This window comes from Armigeres subalbatus, chromosome 1, assembly GCF_024139115.2.
Source record: "Armigeres subalbatus isolate Guangzhou_Male chromosome 1, GZ_Asu_2, whole genome shotgun sequence".
Taxonomy (NCBI): Eukaryota; Metazoa; Arthropoda; class Insecta; order Diptera; family Culicidae; genus Armigeres; species Armigeres subalbatus.
The window spans coordinates 184,620,851-184,637,400 of NC_085139.1; the positions used below are offsets into that span (position 1 = coordinate 184,620,851).

The window sequence follows — 16,550 nt, forward strand, 5'->3', positions numbered from 1 at the left end:
CAGCCCCATAGTTTCGCCTGAAAAACATGACTGTCATCTTCTGCCACAGCTCTTTCCACTGAATCTATGCTGCTCTGAAATCAACAGATGGAGAGTCTACAAGTTGTTCTTTCGGAATTCATCGAGGATCATCCGAGCTACATCTGATTCGTCGTGATCGACCTCGAAAATCACCTCTTATTCGCCGATAAAGGACTCCTCAAGCTTAGTCTGTTAAACTGAATACGCTGAGATCGTTAAAAAAAATATTTAATATTCAGAGAAACCGCACAAGATGCCTTTTTTGTTGCTGCAGAACGATCAGGGAGTTTCTCAAAATCTATCAAAAAGAGCTGAATTCTCTGTAATGACTACCATATATAAATATATTAGAGTTTCTGTTTCATCAAACACCGTTTAATGCGATTTTTTCTTCTTTTGGTTAGTCGAGTCATCTTCATTATTTTCGTCTAGCGAGTAGTTTGTGATTTTGTGTATTGTGTACATATATAGAGACACAGTTGAATCAATAATACTATTCCTTATCCATACAATATTAAATTATTTTGTCCGTTTAGCTACTGATTACTACTCGAATGACTAGAATATCATATTTTGTTTAATTTCTCTCGTTCTGACTTTGTTCCTTTTCTTTTTGCATTTGATTTTTTTTTTCGAAAAGCGTGCAAATCTACTGACTACTAAAATATATCGGATTGTTTGAAACCCTTTCAAAGTTTTGAAATTTCTCCATTTCTGCAGAATTGGAATTAATGCAAATCTACGATCTTTTGATATAAGACAAATTCTACTTGGTCTGAAGTATATCTTAAAAAGCTTACAAAAATAATGTTTGTATTTATATAAATTAGAATTTTCCACAATTGGTATCACGTAAAAGTTTCATTATAGCATTATTGTAATCATTACCTTGAGGTATAATTCGTCATCATGGTCAATCCGACTCTAGAGCAAACGTTAACCAAAATTGTTTTAATAAAACGAGTAAATATTTACACACGCTTTTTTGTTTCAATAAATGAGTTTCAAACCATCACCACTGAGTTTTGATCAGTATTATTGGGTGTTCAAGTGATTCGATTTTTGGTTAAAACAAGATTTTAAACCTAACAGATATGTAAACTGAAAGCAGAAACACAAGCCTAAACTTAATGAAATCATCTAACACAGAAAAAAGCTTTTCACATTGAATAAGAACACAGACAGTTTTCTATTTGTAAATAAAATAGGTGGGGCTGTAAGGAATAGAATAGGTTGCAGCAGTAGGTATCACGTTTCAAATCATTATCGATACACAACACATCGAGTTTTTTCTCGACTCGACAAATTAAATCTCCGGACGGAATCGATCTAATAAAAGACACAGAAGTGATAAATACCTCGAAACGTTGACTCAGTCTAAATGATAAATAGTTTTCAATCGTTTTCCGGTGTTATTGTTGACGTGTACGGCAATGAGATTGTACCTTCTTCTCTTGCGACGCATTAAGTTTGTGATGAATTCATGGTTAGGATCACTGGTTCCGTTAACGATGGTTTCAAAAAATAAATAAATTACTTAAGACTTGTAGTACGAATGGTTAAAGAGTTCTGTACTCGGTTGGTAGGTTCTCCTTGAGCGGCGAGAGGGCCTCTAAGTGAAGCTATCTACAATGTACGACACATGGTAACCGCAGTTGTTTCCCTGAAAAAAGGTATTTATAAAATTAATAGATACGATTACAATGAATGCAGTATTTCTCAAAGATTCTCACTGATGCTAGATTTAAAATTATTAAACTTTTTTATGGTCGGTTGCCATCAAACAGAAATTATATCATTTACAGTAACTTGTAAAATTGAAGATAATGTTTCCTTATTAGAGCTAAATTGCAGTTCTTGACTTAGCCCACGACTACGAGGGCCACTTCAGACTTATTATTTTCAATAAAGGCAGTGATCGGAGACAACAGCCTCTGCTGAAAGTCTCCCTATAAAGAACACAAAAAAAAATAAGGCGATGTCAAAAAGTTATTAATCCTATTATTTCCGAATTCTTTATCTACAATCTGTTACTCAAAATGACATTGTGGCATCGAAACAAAATTTCCTCTCTCAAAAAATATAAATAAATCGACTACCGATCAAATTAATTTTTCCAGTGTTCCAATATTTAGGAGACAGCCAATACAAGGTAGCGTTTCACGAATTTGGACAACAATTCCAATTATTTCTAGCTCAGATTGTCGTTTGCCCCAATATTAAAGCTAGAAATGCACTCCATCAAACTTACATGAACCTACTTCTGGTGAACCGAATTTTGAGTATTCCAGATAATCTCCATGTAGCAGAGGCTACTACTGAATTACGCATTTTTCATCCTTGATTAATTCACGGTTTCAGCACGTTCAATTTCGTCGTCGTCCTCAATCCTGTGAAATTATATTTTGTTATTTGATCTCAAGGCATAGATTGCTGGTCATATTTATTCGGAACTTACGCTTGCTCTTGACTGTGCAGATTCTGCACCAGCTCTTGCGCTTTCACGATGGCTGCCATTCGGCAACAGCAGGGCCTCCTTCTCCCGTTGTTCCTCCGTTTTGCGCCAGTCCTCGATCGGAAGGGCCGCGCATTCCAGATTCACATGTCGTACTTTTCTCAGATCGTTCTTGTTCACTGCAAAGGGTGATAACAATATTGAAAAAAATAACCTAAAACGAATTAAACTCACAGTAGATTCAGCTGCATCTGCCGCACTTGGAGCATTCTTTGTTGACCAACGTGAACTACTGGGACATCAGTTAGTCTCGGTTTCGGTCACATCTGAAACAAAAGGTTGATCATTTTGGGGAAACATCAACTGGATTTACTTGTCTGTGCCTCACAGCTGAAGTTTCTTGGGCTAGCTTTCTGATCGATGGCTTCTTGCTCCCGTTCCAGTTTGTTCAATTCACTCTGAAATAGGTTGACCTTTTCCACCTTTGAATGAGGAGAAAAACAAACAATCCAATCGCATTATTAGTGCATTTGAGGAAACAATAAAAATGTTTTTTCGTGGCTCTTTTAATTTTTACAGAAATATGTTATTGAAAAAACAAGCATTACTTACCCTTCCCTCGTTCTTGGGCGCAATCATTTCAAGTAACGAGGGTGACAGTTTGTTCGGAGAAGGCGTCCTTTTCCAAGTGATTCCGATTAGCATCTTCCGTCGGTGGTTCGCACCTCTCCGGTACCGAACCGCACCGGTGACTTCCTACTACTGCTAAGCATTCCACACTGGAAGAAGATACTCAGACGTGGGATCGGCGAGATGGTACGCTCCGGCGAGAAGTTCATCTTTGCGCGTACTGATCTTCGTCGGAGACGAGGGCGAGTCTAGGGTTAGGCTTTGGCTTTCGTCTCGACGATCAGTTTCCGCGTTGCTCACGTAACCGCGTTTGCCGCTCGATCTAATGCCAGGCATGATGGTGCATGAAATGAATTTGATTGTTTAAGCAATTGGGGTATCGGTTATTAAGATGTATTCGAACATGTTGGTAAATATGAGGAAAAATGTAAGCCAAATGCATAGCTGACACTCTTTGGTGTCCATCAATTGTAAGGTAAATCAAATATGATGATCCGCGCAAGTTGAAACACAGCCTTTCAGATTTGCTTTTCATCTTTATCGAAATCTCTATATATGCAATAATAAAACTAAAATAAAAAATCAATAAAAAACTTACGCTTCAATATCACCACCCTTATCCACTAGTCGCTCTAAGCTTTTCAATCATTAATTTAGCCTTCTCACTCATTTCCTTATGCCAAAAGAATTTTCTAGAAGAAAAGACACAAAAACAAAACCAAAGAAATCGAAACGTGATAAACCCAAAAGATTAATTCCTGAAAAAAACTAAAGCAAATCAAATTCACCCAAACCAAAATAACTAAATTTTTAAAATCTTCCTGAGTACTCACATTCGTCATCGCGTGTCTAGCGCTGGTGCCGTTCGGTCACGTCCGATTCGTTCCTCGTCACACTATCACAAACTCCTCCAGCTCGTCCGAAACCGTCCGTTCAATTCCGCTGTATTGTTATTGATATTGTGTATTGAATGTACTGCTAATTCTTACCACCACCGCCACCAGTGTCTTCGTCGTCACTGGTTACCGTTCCCAGGGGACACTGTCCACCGCGTCGCAAACGTACCATTGGGCGTCGGTCGTTGCACATCGATGGACGCTACGCTTGAGACGCCACCGAGGGGAACTTATCTTTGGTCGGCAGCTGCCCAGGAGGGCTTTCAGATTGGCCAGCAGCTGCGCTTCAGGTTGGCCTCCCTTCAACGGATCGTCGTCCTTCGGTGTGATCATGTCATTGGGTTGAGCAAATCTTTGGTCACTCCGATTTGAGTTACCGATCACGTAGCTAGATCGTCGATTTCCCCTGTGCGCGGTTGTGATAAGGACATAATTGAAGTTGTTATTCTAAAACTGAAATAATTTCAATGAATTGTTATTTTAGGAAATGAAAGCATAAAATGTGATTCAAGTTATTAGCTGTAATTTATAGTATGCAGGTGTGTAGTGCTCTCTACAAAGCGCCCTTTCAAATGGAACGGGCTTGGTAGTCATACATACGACTACCACCGCTCTGCAGGGTACTGGGTTCAATGCCAGGCTCAATCCCAGCCTCATTTTCTTCTTAATTCTCTTCACTTCTTTTCTTCTCCATACTTTGACAGTTTATATTATCCAGTATTTATGATTTTGTAGCAACTTCGTTCGTTCAACGAATTCACTTCTTGTATGCAGCTTCATCAACGACGTCGTTCTAATGGCAACCCGTACGTCACCAAAACGGAATCAGTCAGAATAAACTCCTGATCCGTTTTCCTATCAGTATTGTTGCAAGCGATTCATATTCTTAAAATTTGTAAATCCGCAGGCCGTTGAAATGTGTTCAAAGCTGCTTTTAAATAGTGGAAGATACTGCGTTGATTTTTTTTCCGTACGCATCTTGCTTCTCCAAAATTTCTTTCTCCTGTCTGTGTGTCTTGAGCGTGTAATTTTCCCAGCTCTTGCTGCAACTCCTAATCTTCTGATCCTCTTGCCATTTACCCGGAGCTTAGTATGGGTTGACTCCGAAAAAAGCTTTCGATCGTCCGGGTGAAATCGTCGGCCACATCTTGCATAACAAATATTTGTTTATAACCATTCCTGTAGTCGCTGGGGTGAGACATGGATATATTCTATTAACGCTACTTTTCGTCATCGACGAAATCATGATGGGTGCAAGTGCAATTGACCATGTACTAAACCTAAGGCTGCTCTGGCAGCCTTTTGTTTAGTATGAGGCATCTAACCGACTTTGATTTGGTGATGAGACTCTAACGTGCAAAGTAAGCTCATCGACCTGGTCAAATGATCTTCTACAGCGGAGCTCATTATCAACGTCAGCATCAGCAATATCAAATCGTAGGATGCAGATGTAAGCACGAACAATAGCCGCCCAGCTATCGTCAAGGAGAGGCTCGCAACAAGCTCGAGACTTGGCAGCCAGCAAGCATCGGACGGCAGAGCTAAGATCGATATAGAAGCACGGATCAAGAAGGATAGAATTTCCTTTGAAATTTAACAAAATATTTGAAGATGCCATTAGATTGATGTGACCCTAATGTGACATCTGTGTTGCTATAACAGGTAACGTTAAAGTTGGAAGTTTTTATCTACCGGTGAATACGTATTATAATTTGGGCCCGGTTGCCTTACAACTGAATCTTGAATGCTGACTTTCACCGCCGATATTATCAAAACCCGAAAATCTAAACACTATTCAAAACAAGAGCGTAAATGGAGGAAGGTTGGCCACACATTACAAAATAGCTAAGGGAAGATCCATAAATTACGTAACGCCAAAGTACAGCCCCCAGAAGTAATGCTGGAAGTCTGTCCCGGGGTGGGGCAATTAGAGTTGGTGCCCAAGGAAGTTTTAGTGGGTGGGACTAGCCTTAGCTGGCAGGGACACACTCCGGTACACTACCATGTGGTAGCTTGGCAACTAATACGTGTGTGCTTTGTCAGTGCATAGAGCATTCCCCATTGTAAAAAAAATGGTTGATTCCCCGATTCATCCCCGGGAAAGGCTGAAACACATAAGACTGAATGCTCATAAGGCTAAACTCAAAGGCTGAAATCTCGAAAGGCTGAAGTCTCAAAAGGCTGAAAGTATCAAAGGCTGAAATGTATTAAGAAAAGTTGATGGGATGATATAAATCCCAACCATACGTGTTGTTGTCAACCACTTTGAGTGGTTGAATATTAATGAATAATAATAAAGAATAAATAATGAATAAAGAATAAATAATAAGAAAAAGAATAAAAAAATAAAGAATAAAGAACATAAGAATAAAGAACACGGTGTGTCCACGGGGAAATATTATTTATCAAAAATCAGTATCTCTGAAACACCCACCACGTGAAAGATTATCCCATATAGTGGAGTAAGACTAAAATGTTCTATCAGGGATCAGAACATTTTATTTTCACATTTAGACAAACTCATAGAAATCTCAAATGATATTGATTTAAAAAATATAAAGCGGATGGTCAGTAGGTTCGATTCCCAACCCCTCCGCAAACCCTCGTCAGTCGCCGGATCCCATCCCAACGGTGGCGTTTGGGAATGCCGCTTACCGTCACGTTGCCTGATGACGACTGACAACTTGTTCTTCTCAGGCATTTTCAACGTTACCAGCTATGGCAACCGAACAATGCAAGATCATTGGATGCAAGCGTAGGACAAACGGACACAATGGACTCACGATAGAGATGGACTGCAACGACAACATGAGTAATGGAAATCTATATGGGCCCTCCAGCCGTGCGAAGACGCGCGCTACAAAGCTGAACCATGCTGAGGGTGGCTGGGTTCGATCCGTGCCGTCTAGCAATTTTCGGATTGGATGTCTGACTTCCCTGATAAAAGTATCATCGTCTGCCTCATATATACAATGCAAAAGTGGAACCTGGCTTAGAAACCTCGCAGTTAATAACTGTGGAAGTGCTTAATAGACACTAAGCTGCGAGGCGGCTCTATCCATGTGGGATTAATGCCAATAAGAAGAAGAAGAAGAAGAAAATCTAAAATAGATTCTGTGGGATTCAACAGAAAACCCCAGTAGATCTTGGCACAGTAGCGGTTAAGTAACACAGAGTTCCAATCAAATAAAGAAAGAAATAAAAAAAGAATAGAGAATAAAGCATAAAGAATAAATAATAAAGAATTAATAGAAAAGAATAAAAAATAAAAAATTAGTTCTTCTATAAATAATAAAAAATAGAGAATGAAGAATACGGAATAAAGAGTAAACAATAAAGAATACAGAAAACGGAATGCACAGAAGAAGAAGAAGAGGAAAATGAAAAAGGAAGAAAGAAGACGGGAGAAGGAAGAATGAAAAAAGAAAGAAGAAAAAACATAAAAGAAAAAAAAGAAGGAAAAAGTAAGAAAAAAATAGAAGAAGGAATAATGAAGGGAGAAGGAAGACAGAAAGAAGAGGAAAGATGGAAGAAGAAAGAAGAAGGAACAAGAATGAATGAAAAAATAAAAGGAAGAAGGTAGAAGGAACAAGGAAGAAAAGACGAAAGAAAGAAAAAGGAAATAGGACGAAAGAAGAAGGCAGAATGAAAAACGAATGACTAAATTATTATCTGGAAAATGTTCTGGCTTTTCAGAATATTTTCCTGCTTGCTCTCACGATTTCGTTTCTATCGATTATGAATATTTATTGTTTGTTATAGTTCTGTTTACCTAAGGCAAAAGTCTGCTTGATCCTGTAAAAGTGTTTGAGTATTTATCGGACAGAGAAGAACAGAACAAACAGAATTAAGGTAAAACATGGTAGAATTTAAGATGAAATAATTTAGAAAAATAATATTGTGTACATAGCATTCTTCTCGCATAATATTGGGTACATTCTCACATAATATTGTGTACATAGCACAAACTATAAACATTTTACCAGAAAAATATAAATTTCTTTATTTTTCTGGAGCTCAGAGTAAATTATTTAATTGTAAACATTTATATATTTTCTCACTTTCATATTATTGGAGTTCGAATGGTAATTCAACAACATAGGGGAATTGAAATTTCACGTTTGCGGAGGTTGCATCTTAACCCACTGCAATCTTGTTATCAATTTAGCACAGAAAAAGGGAACACAAAATCGTTGGAATCCAAACAGTTTGAAACTAATATTGGTATTCACAAAGACGTTTTTTCAGGATTTGTTCGTTGATAATTATGATAGCTGCTAGTCGAACCCACAAATGTTAGCGTGGTTGATATTTTTCTGGACAATGTCCATCAAACAATTAGCAAGGTAGTTTGCTTCAGCGTGAGACCAACCGAACTAGCCTAGGGCTAAAAACCTCATTAATAAAGATTATAATAATAATAATAACCAATCAATCTTAGCAAGCGGGAAGTACATCAAAACTTAAACATTATGAGGCGATTCCAACCAAAGAGTAAAACAAGAAGTAAATACTCTTTCTTTTCCTCTCGAATGGCTAAGAAGAAAACTACAGTCCCTTCCCGATTTTGGCAACACGACCGGATTTTAATGTCCAAAAGTGGATGTTATAAAACGGAAAAAAATTTCATACAAAATTTCTTTTGTTTGTCGATTGAAGCTAAATACTTAGAATAGCTTACAAAGTATGCAGGTGTGTTTAAGTGATGCACGTGCATCTAATTGTTATTTTCGATATTATCATAACTCGAGATTGCGCTCAAACATGAAACAAACTCAAGAATAGTAATCAAACGATAATGTAACTAATTAGCCAATTTCATAATACAAATTTAATAATAATAATATTTGAAATTAATAATAGCGTCAGCATGTCTTACAAAATTGTAGTGATAAAAGTATATAGTAGTCCTAGAGCTGACTTCAATCTGACATTTCATATAAATTTTAGTCCACCGAAAATGCTTGTTTTATCATAATTCACTATATAAATCAAATAGCCATCCGACGATACAATATGACTAAATGCTGCAAATTTCAGTTCTTATATAATGTATTTTGATAGAGGCAAACTTTCGTTTGTCGGTGTGATTGAGAAAAGTTCTCTGCCAATTTTTGCTGACATTATGAAAAAAACGCAAGGCATAAGACGTTCCATTGTTTTGAAAATGGTAACGGAAATCCTCATGCACATTGGTCAAGCGTGGTGCAGTGAAGTTAACACACCTGACTCACTAAAACCAAATCCTTTGCACTAGTCGGTCTCCTAGAACTCAACCCAGGAATATTTCAGGCGGCAATGAGTTGATACATGAGCATTATGCACCCTCCTTACAGTGATAGTGTGGCCAAGTGGAAGCTGGAGGACCATTTGCGGCATGCCACCTCGGCACTCGATACAGTCAACCTTGGTGCTCGCTGCAGGTCATCGCAGAAGAATCCACCATCAGACTGAAGAGGGAAGCAAAGCAGATCGGACTGTGTATTAATACGTTGAAGACGAAGTAGGCTCAAGAAGAAGACGGCTTTCACAAAATCAAGGTGGTTGAAGAATTCGTGAACTTGGGCTCTTGACCTCCGATAACGATATCAGCAGATAAATCCGGAGACGCAACGTGGCAGGAAAGGGTAGAGATCTGAACTGTGCTTTGGAGGACCAAAACGCACTTGGGTAAAAATGGTTCTCTACAACGATCCGACAACGAAGGCGAGGTTGCAGCGAACAAGGTGGATCGAAACTACATGAATATGTACGTTAGTGGAAGATATTGATTTGGAAAATGTATTGAGGTAACCACTTTCCTTCATGGGACTCAGACCCATCACCCTACAGTACGCTAGACTGGTGCTTTAACCAATGTCAGCTACGAGGACCTCTCGGCTTTCGCAACCTAGCGGTACTGAACGAGCTCAGAGTTCAAATTAGACATAGTCAAATCACTCGCAATTCATTTCTCGACCAATACTTCCACATGTGTTGTACACGTCCACATTGAGGAGCGAGTATTTTAAATGTTGGTTAAAGCACCGTCTAATTTAGCTTTGCCGTCGCAGCATCGTGAAATATTAAATGACAGTTGTGCGTTGCTTCCATGTCAGTGGTATTGTGAAAACGCGAGCACTTTGAAACTGGATTCCGTGAGGAGTGTATTTAGTGTTTCATCCAACATAAAATTTAATTATGAATGACTACGAAATGAAATTGCGGATTTAGGCAAAAATATCGCTCTAAAACATTGCCAGCTATTGAACTCGCTGCTCTTATTGGCATTTCATGTCACAATTTATAAATTGGTATACTACAGTCATGCAACCAGGAGACCTGCCGTTTTCGATTTTTTTAAAAACTCATACCTTATACAGTAGGGAAATGTGGGGCGACTTGATTCCTTGGGGGACTTGACACCTTGAGGGACTTGATTCTCCCCGGTTTCAATGAGAACTAATTAAAGTAGTATTACTTGACATTAAATGAGTTTTACTATCCATTTTTTCCTTTGTTATTTTAATCACGCGACCATTTTTTAGATCTGTTGATATATGTACCCCATTTCAATAGCTTGTCAAGTTTTCGCATCATTGCTTGTAGAGCAATTGCTACCTTGACTACAGCGTCTTCCCAATACGGTATTGGTTCTGATGAATCGTACACACCAAATTGGGACTTGTTCTCAAACTTCAGAGGGTTCTATCAGTCTGTAATCTTTTTCTAAAATTGACGGACAATGGCATAACAGATGTTCGAGTCTTCCTCATGTATACCAGAAGCGACATACATCATCTTGAAGTTTTCTAACGGCTTAGTGATAACGAGCTAGGCAATGGCCTGTTACAAGACCTGTAAGTATGATCTTTTGAAAGATCAAAATTTTGCGAATGATAAATACGTTTGGTGTGATGAAACGTTTAGACTGCCTCAATCAATTTCTTCAAATGTCCTCTATTTTGAATGTTCCAAGATTTGAGTTCCATTCTAAGAGAACGCAGATACACCACAAAAAGGTTCTGGACCTATGAATTGTCGAGATGAACCAAGTCTTGCCAGCATATCAGCTTGTTCATTGCCTTCAATGCCACAATGACCAGGAACCCAATATGGTTCACTTTTTTACGATCAAGGTTTGGAGTGACTGACATTCCAAACGAGTTTAGATGTGCATCTTGCTGATTTCAGAGCATTCAATGCTGCTTGACTATCAGACATTATGCAAATATTTGAATGCCTTGAATTTCGCCGTAAGCAAATTAGAGCATTCAAGAATACCTGAACTTCACTTGGAAAACAGATGGCCATTTTCCCATGGGAATCGAAATATTCGTCCCTGGGCCAGTCACGCCTGCTCCAACTTGATTGTTCAGTTTGAACCATCGGTGTAAAACACAATCGATCCTGAACGAAGATTTGGTCCACATTTGTCCATGTGCTTCGCTCAAGATTAATTACATCAAAACATCGATAAAGTTTAACTTCTTCTCATCCAATCATCGTTGTTTGTGATCAGTGAGTTGATTTATTTGCTTAGAATACTAAGATGTCCTGTTAGGTCACCTTCGAAGAGATTTGAATCTCTTTGATCTTCAAAGCACTCTTCTCTCTTCTAATTGAATAAATTTATCCAATGGTAGCACGTGACAAAGCGTCTAGTGCTGTGTTCGGCGTGCTTCTCATCGCACCAGTTATTGAAAGAGTAGCAAATCTTTGAAGTTTTCCCAACTTCTTCTGTACCACCCTTTTTTTTTTTGTTTTTGGCCGTATAAATCCATTGAATCATTTTTGGCTTTAGTCCCCACTTTTTACCGAACGTCGCCTTATTTATCCATAAAGCATTTGCAGCTTTGCTTAATGCTTCTTCAAGATAGTTAATTCAGCTTACTGTCAAGTCGAACGCCAAGATGCTTGACTGAGTTTGAAAGTTTCAAATCTGCTCCTTTCAATTTTAATGTAGGTAAATAATAATTTCTTCTCCTTGTAAACGCCACTAGTGTGGCCTTTGAAGGGTTTATGTTTAATCCTTCGTTTTCACACCATAATGTGATGAAATTTAGGGAAATTTGTATTCTATTAGAAATAACAAGTCATATTTTCCTCTCACCAATATAACTATATCATCTGCGAACCAATTATCTCGAAGCCTCGAGCCTCCAGTTGTTTGAGAAGATCGTCAACGATTAAAGACCACTACTTTATTTAGTAGTGGAATTAAATGGAATAGTACAAACTCGTCTTATGACAAGTAAATACATTGCATAGTTTTCTTCTATAAAGTAGTATTGTTATAGCGTATTTTTATAATAGATCCTTTAGACAAATTATTTTTAGATTGACAACCTTATTTACTCTATTATTTACTGTATCTTGTGGCCACGAAAAAATCTGAACAACTTCTCCCAATAATTACCAAATGCTATAATTTGTCCACAGCACAAAGCCATAAATATGCTAAATGATATTCACTGATAACAATGCCAACATTCCACCACAATTTCAGGACATTTGGATTTGGAGATGTTGCCTCAATATGCGCAGACTTGATCCCTCATAAGTCATTCATACAAACATTTGGCGAATATAAGTTGTTAAAATTTGGCGAATATAAATTGTTAAAATTCAAGAAAATATAAATTGTTCTCATGCGGCTATTTTTTTGTAGATTTGACAGATGTAATGAAGGGTTTGCTCTAAAAAATATTTATTGAGTAGATATAATAGAAAGGAGTCTCCCCAATTTGAAAGATTGCATGTGCTGTCGAATTCCATAGCAAAAATCGTACAGCAAGTCGAAAATTTTGCGTATTCTGGAGTAAAAATATTTAAAAGTTCAGAGAGCATTGTCCTGCATTATAAGCACGAGGTCGAGCGTTCAATCCCAGGCTTGTTGTAAATACATGAATCTTCATAATTTTTGTTTCGTTTTCTACCAAAACGTTCCATTCTGTTGTTCGTTTCGCACTAGAAATTCCAAAAACTTCCGTGGCACCTTTGGCAAATCGTTGAGTTTACTGCATCTTTCTCAAGTAGGTGTTCTGCCAATCCAGTGCCTGAACACCTACTTGGTGTTCACTCATTCTCAAAGGAGAGAATGCTCATTCACAGCAGATTTTCACCTAAAAATCATTTTTCGGCAAAGAAAAACAGACCCTATGAGTGATAACAACCATGTTTCTCTCACTTCTAGTGGTTTAAAAACTTGATTTGCTCGCAAGACTACTCATAGTTTGATTGATATTGAGGTAAAATTTCCGTGGGATTAAAAGAGAGGGCAATACAATCATTTTTTTATATATATATATAAAAATATACGCCTTCGACCCAAAAACGTTTGATTTCGTCTCATCGAACATGCAACTGAAACGAAGTCATTATTTGGTCACATTTCTGCAACTGAAAGTTACTATTCGGTCTCTTTTCCGTCAGCTTTGGTCCTAAAGTCACTATTTTAGCGGCATCGGTCGCTAGTCCTGCATTTGTTACCACTTCAATATCTAACTCTTGCTCTTCTTATGCTCGTTGGGATACGGGAGTAAAGAAGTGCGGCATTTATTAATTTCGAGAGTTATAACAGGAATAAAACGTTGTGTAAATACCTGCCGTACGTGCTTTTATTTTCCAATATTGCTACAGATCCATTTTCTGAATTCAAGCCACTGATTTTGGTCATGATTTCAGGTCATAAGTGATGCATTAGGGATTTACTACAGTAAAACAATGACTCATAGATAATTGCATGGATTTCATTAAATGGAACCATATACAATTTTTTCAATTTTCCTAGTTTTGTCATGAAAGCATTACCCAGCCCTAAAACCAATTTAGATCCCATGAACTTGCCATTGAGTGGATAATAAATGTGAAACCAATTAATGCAAGCCAATGGAAGGTAATGAATGAGTTTGCAGCGTTTGATCGGTGGACTCAGGTCATCTCATAAATAAGCGGATGAAATTCTACAAGCGATTTAAAGATGTCGCCAATCGAGCCTTTCAGAAGATGCTTTGATTTATATTCTACATCCATCAACACAGAAATTTCCATTCTTTCTATAACGAGCGTTTGTGCAGTTCAGTTAGTATAGGCAAGGCGAAACTTCTCTCTTGTGCTGCAATTTGGCGCAAAACCTACCCTCGTGACTTTTCGTTTGAATAAATGCATGCAATTCTGCCGCTAGGTAGCAACCTGACACAGAATCCGAATCTACGAATACAAAATAACAAACAGAAAATAAAATGAAGATTATACCTCACCATATCCCTACTTCTGAATCCATCACCAATGCATCATTGAACAGAAGATAACCAATAGAAAGCTCGCAGTTTACTCACCTATCTGTGCCTCCAACTGGTGCCGGTGAAATGCGCCTCAACTGATACAGGTAGGTCATCACGGCAGCTTGTCCGGCACGCCAACATATTCATATCCTGAGGTTCTATAACTCGTATGCCCAGCTTTTCTCCGCATCGAAGGCCGTTCGACAGTTTTCTATCACATTCCGGGTGAAAGTTACTCATATCCTTGAAATGTAAAATTAAAGGATTATTAGATTGCATATCAAAGCTGTTTACTTCGACAAACCACTCACACTAAACTAGGATAAAGTGGTGAATGATTGCACAGAGGCCATTCCATTGCGCCAACTGGTGTGAGATTGGTAACCTTTACTCCGTTGTAGTTCCTGGTTATTTCCTTGCACCATTCGAGCAGATCCTGTCCCGGAGTGCTGTCCCCAGGATCGTTTCTTCATTCGATCACTGGTTCCGGCACTGGAATGTTGACCACGCTGGTGTAGTCTCAGAACATCCGTAACGATTATCTTCTCCTTTCCGGTTTGTGATCGTAGCTCTTGATAACTTTAGAGGTTCAGTTCCGCTCGGCTGCTTTGCAATTCTTGGGAGATTTTTGGTAAGTTCGCTATATCTGGGCGCTATAGGTGGGAGGTGCAACCGATGCCGTTGTTTGTTGGGGACTCTCCTCCTCTTGAGTGCCTCAGAGGTCAAGCTGTTCGTCTTCCAGCTTTTGAGACTCTTCGAGCGTCATCTCGTTTGACGGGGATCTTTCCGGAAGTTCAATCTGTTCGCGGTGGATCTTATACTTAGTTCAGGGGTTTCTGTTTTTATAATCTCGTTCGTCTGGCTCTTTGATGCTTATACCTCCTTCGCTGGTAAGGAAATATAGCCGCGATCGTTGAGAACCTCTTTGAACATATCTTTCGAACCACTCATCACTGTTGATCTTCCGATAGGGAAGGAACTGTAAAATAAAGTTTATTAAAATTTAAAAATGCGCTCTAAGTTGAACAAACTTACCTCATGGCGTCAAGTCTGAAGTATTCAAACTGGTCGTCAGCTGCTCCAACTGCTGCTGAAATCCAACACGTGCTCGAAATCTCAATTGAGTTCTCCAAATCGAATATCCTCCAAATCGTCCAACGGTAATATCCGTCACATTGTTGACCGACATCAGCGAGAGTGATGCTCTGCATGTCCTCATCGTAGCTTTCCTTCCCTCAAAAACACGCAGCTGAGCGTCAATTCCAACTCCGACACGATCTTTTCGAAAGGCCTCAACTCCAGTGAACGTTTGCTGTGGATTCTATACTAGCATATTTGCGCATGTTTATGGTGGCGGATGCAGAAGCCGCTTCTTGCCCATCTGGGACACATCCTCAGCACAAGGTCCAGTCTTTGTCCTCAATTCGTTCGGATGTCTTTGAACAGTGTGACGGCGATGGTGTGATTGTCCGCATAGCCAAACCAGTTGCTGCACAGGATTCACGAGGTCCGGTTCCACGCCATTGGACTGGATACCACTCGACGAGGAGCGGCAGTCCATACCACGATGCAAGCTGTGCGGGCGCCTGGAAGAGTGGAGAAATAAATGTTGTTATTGCATTGAACGGTTGATTAAAAAGGATGAATATTAAAATAACTTGAAAAGCACGATAGCAGCAACAAGATCCAAGAAAAAGTCCATGTATTGCTGATATCAAACTAATCTAAAATAGAAGCACAAATGATAGGTTGAAGTAAAGGTAGGCGTTTGGAATAAAATGTAGTAATTAGTAAAACTGCCTAATTATCAAAATAATAAAACGTGTAGTACATAAAACAGAACTAAGCCATAATTCAGTTTACGTTTCGTTGTATCTCGAAACAAAAATAAAACAGGACTAATTTATGCGCTCATTGCTGGCAATAAAACCACTCATATAAGAAAAGAGCCCATTTTATAAGATTTATTTTATAAGACAAATATGGGACCTATGAGATGAAGAACCAGACAAAAACCACATTAGTAAAAATCAATAACCCAGAGATGTGTGAGACGAGTAGGCGACGAATACCGGATCACAATTGAATCATTTGTTTGAGAAACTGCATAGGGTTAATGCTCCTGGAGTTCATCTCATAGCTCGATATTCATCCCACGAAAACAAACAATGAAAAGGAATTCCATTTGTTTCTTATTTTGTGATTTTTCACCAGTGAGCACGCATGTTAGCAAAAGAAGCAACAAAATTGGTGCCTATTCTTCGTTTCCGATGAGATGAATAT

The 16,550-nt window shown here is 38.6% G+C and overlaps 1 pseudogene; it reads right to left on the bottom strand.

Moving 5' to 3' along the window:
- Nucleotides 1–2,336: 2,336 nt before the first annotated feature.
- The window catches only part of LOC134206810 (EH domain-binding protein 1-like), a 19,296-nt pseudogene continuing 5,082 nt past the window's right edge, over nt 2,337–16,550 (bottom strand).